This window comes from Capsicum annuum, chromosome 1 (assembly GCF_002878395.1).
Source record: "Capsicum annuum cultivar UCD-10X-F1 chromosome 1, UCD10Xv1.1, whole genome shotgun sequence".
Lineage (NCBI taxonomy): Eukaryota > Viridiplantae > Streptophyta > Magnoliopsida > Solanales > Solanaceae > Capsicum > Capsicum annuum.
The window spans coordinates 123,766,105-123,770,135 of record NC_061111.1 but is presented as its reverse complement, the minus strand read 5'-3'; positions in this window follow the sequence as shown (position 1 = coordinate 123,770,135).

Below are 4,031 nucleotides of genomic sequence, written 5' to 3'. Positions count from 1 at the left end.
AAACCAATTATATAAGTTGTGAAGATAGAAATGACCCGAGATATGATCATACCCAAAGATATTGAACAGCAAGCTGAAATATCCAAAATAGATATACCAAATTTTTATGCTATTAAAAGAATTATTAGAATATCCACAATTATCCAAAAATTAGCAAATAACTACCTAAATGGGAATCCGATATGGAGTTATTATTCAAGAGATCGTCTAATGATTTATTAAAATTCAAGAGAGTTAAGAAAAGCAGATATGGAAGAAGTTAAGCAATGGATTATGACGTTGCTCAATCTAGAGAAAAAAATAATTACCAGAGCAATTAGAGAAAAATTTATTTCAGATGGATTGACCAGATACTGTAAAATGGTAGGGTATGAATATCCAGACCATTTATGTTCAAAATATAATTGAGAAAATAATGTAATTCTAGAAGTTCAACTAGAATAAAGGAGATAAAGACACCAGCGGAAAGAAAGATGGAAGATAGAAGGTAACGATGCAATGGAGAAATAAAGACAAAAGAAAAGAGACAAGATAGTAAAATTTATGAAATAAGAGTTATGAATGAAAGTGACATGTGAATAGTTTTCTTGACTTAAGACACGTAAATTATAGCATTTATTTGTTTTTGATAAGCTTTTTGACTTTTCTTTGGCAAAGTGCCATTATTGTATAGCTTTAGTCTTTATTAATTTTGTCTTTTTGTAGAATAGTCTTAAGGTTTTTTGTAAAGTCTTCTGTAAAGATAACAAGTGTAAAGTAGGAACAATATAATAGTATACGCATTTTCTCCTTTTTAGGTTATAAATAGCAGAAGCATTTGCTAAGTTAAGGAAAGTCTTTCTACAGAGAGCAAGCCAACTTCTTGTATAAAAAATATTCTTTTATATAATCAATAAAGATATTCAGTTTTACACTAAGCTATGGATGAGCAAAACACAGATTTATCAAATCTACCAGAACAGGTATTTTCATTTACAATTATGAATAGCTAAATTCATAAATTCCTGACAATTATGATATAATAAAATAAGCTCATGTTAGTTACTTTATAGTAGAATTATTCGAAGAATAGCATGTGAAGAAGTTTATTAGCAAAGTGGAAAAGGAGAAAAATTTTCAAGAACTATGCCATCCTAAAGGTGAAATCGGTGAGGCAAATAAGCCGTGATAGGGGAGTAACCAGAGTAGAGGCGCTTCTTAGGGAAAATTTATCTAGATTACCATCCTAATAGGGACCGAAGAACATGTTATTTAAGAATAATCTAGTATATAGTGATCTAAGATGACCATATTTTGCTATGTATATGATTGGAGGGAATATTTTTAACATAACATCATATGAAGAATGAATATTTACTTATCTGATTAAATGATAGATAAATTTAAAATACTTATTTTGTATATACTTAAGGATATAGAAATAGTAGATATAAGAAAAATTATATATGAAAAGGTATTTCATTTTAATGAAGAGTTATTAAGTTCTATAGAAAACTTACACATATATAATGATAGCAACTGCTCATATTTAGATAGTTATTATTCAGACGGATATTATACAGATTAAAAAATGATAGAATATATTAGAAGAGTTAGAGAAAAACAAAGTTGGCTATATGAAGAAATTAATTATAGGAATCAACTTAAAAAAGAAAAAAGACAATTAGAAGAAAGATTATTTAGAATAAAATTAACCTTAGAAAAAGGAGATACAAATGATAATTTATATAGTATTATACATGAACAACAACTGTTAATGAATCACATAGATAACATAGAATCACATATTAGATATAGTACGATTAGAATGAGTTATTACATAGAAATTTATAAAATTACAACTATTATAGGATAAAATGATAAACTACGAATACTTATAATATTGGAGAAAAAATGTGGAACACATAGTAGATATGTCACATATCAGAGCTATGTTAAGTTACCCACACAATTCACACCCCCCAGTCAAAAAGCTTATCAAAAACTAATAAATGCTATAATTTATGTATCTAAATTCAAGAAAACTATTCACCTGTCATTTTCTTTCATAACTCTTCTTTCATAACTTTTTATATTTTTGTGATTTATTCAATTGTATAATATTTATAAAATTTTGGTGGATACTAAAATCTGATTTTATCATAATTAGGTAGTATGTATCTCATTCTTGAAGATTTTAAATGAATTATTAATTTTGACTCATTGCTAGATATTAAGGTAATTAAGTAAGCTAATCTCTGGGGATTTTCTTTTGTTTTATTTAACTTCTTATATTCTGGGTAGTAACTAGTTAAAATTCTTTTAATTTCTCTAAAAGCTTGTGTATTTTTAAATGGTCTTCTCATATTTAACAAATAAATAACAACATAGTTAACAAGATAACGCAATTAATAATATTAACAATTAAGTTAACATTATAAGAATGCCAATTGATTCAATAGGTTTAGTACATAAAGTTAGAATCAAGTTATTTAAACATATATGGCTTCCTTCTTTCAAGTTAAACATCAATTTGATATCCACAACTTGGGATTCATTCAATTCAAGCACAAGTGTGTCAAGAAAGGATGCACATTTAGAAGTATTATCCTAAGACGACAATGACATATCTACCCTAGGGTTTTCAAGAATAATACTTTGCTTATCATGTAGACCAAGCAACAAGTCGGGTGGCTAGCATCATCATATCCATATTTGGCACCGAGGTCAAATGGAAAGAATGGCCTTAGAAATGGATCTAGACAACACTTTTTTCCCCATAGGCATAACCCAATCTAAAAGACATACTCTCTACAATAGCATACATATCATCAAAGGAAAATAGAGAGTAGAGAAAAGTGTCACACAAATCAACTTCAAGTATATGCCCTTATGTAAGTACTCACTAGTTCCAAGTTCATCACCACTAGGATGCTCAACATAGGAAACACACAAAGAAGAAATAGATGGAATTTCTAAGCATGCACGACTTTCTATTTTAAGAGAGTAATCCCCACATAGATATAAATAACCATGAGTAGAAAAGGGATTACATACAAAAACATCTTCATAAGAACAATCACAATTCAGGTTTTCTACATATTCAAGCAATTCAATGTCAACGTCACTCAATTGATCATTTTGCACACCCTTACTAGTTGTTGGAAACTCACATACCGACGTAGACTCACCTTGGTTTTCACAAGGGTAAACTAGTGTGTAAGTACTCTTGTCACTTGGTAATGGAACCTTATTCAAGTTAAGTGCTAGCACTAGATGGACACAAATTATTCTTACGTAAAAAATTAATTTTGTCACCTAAAGGATCAACTAGTGCTTGCGTGCTCACAACAAGAGTTTGTTCCTTATGCAACCTAACAACACCAAGAGTATCACAAAAAAAGGATTCATAAACTTCTTCACTAAGCAAATCCAAAACTACACCACTTTGGCCACTACTAGCCACATCATAAAAATTTAAGTTTCTAGGGTATAGAAGATAGCTTTCTTACCTTGCAGATCATGGGAAGTGTGTTCTTCACTTGGTTTTGCATCATGGAATCCTTCATGATCCACATTACAAGTGAATATGTCAAGGTTTCCCTTTGGACTCACTTCTTCATCACTCATCCCAAAATTGGGACTTTCAGCCAAGGGCTTAAAGGGAACTTCCTTGGGCTTCTCCTTGGGATTTCTAGGGTCTTGAACCTGCACATGAGAAGAGAAAATACTAGGCAAAATACTAGATTTTGGGTTAGGAAGTAACAAGGGTTATTTGTGGACAAGATCCACAATCAAGCATTTCTATCCCCTTTCTACTTTACTACCCATGGTTTCCTTTTCCCTTTCCTTCTTTTCTTCACTCTCTTCTTATATGTCAATATCAAGATTCACTCCATCTTGAAAAACTACCTTATCACCCTCATATTATATCACCATCTCTTCTCTTAGTTGTATGAGGTGATTTTCGTTTAGTGGATCTTGGGGAGGAGGCATTGGATTACATTGGTGATGTATTTGGATTTATGGCATGGGATTTTATAGAGTGTGGT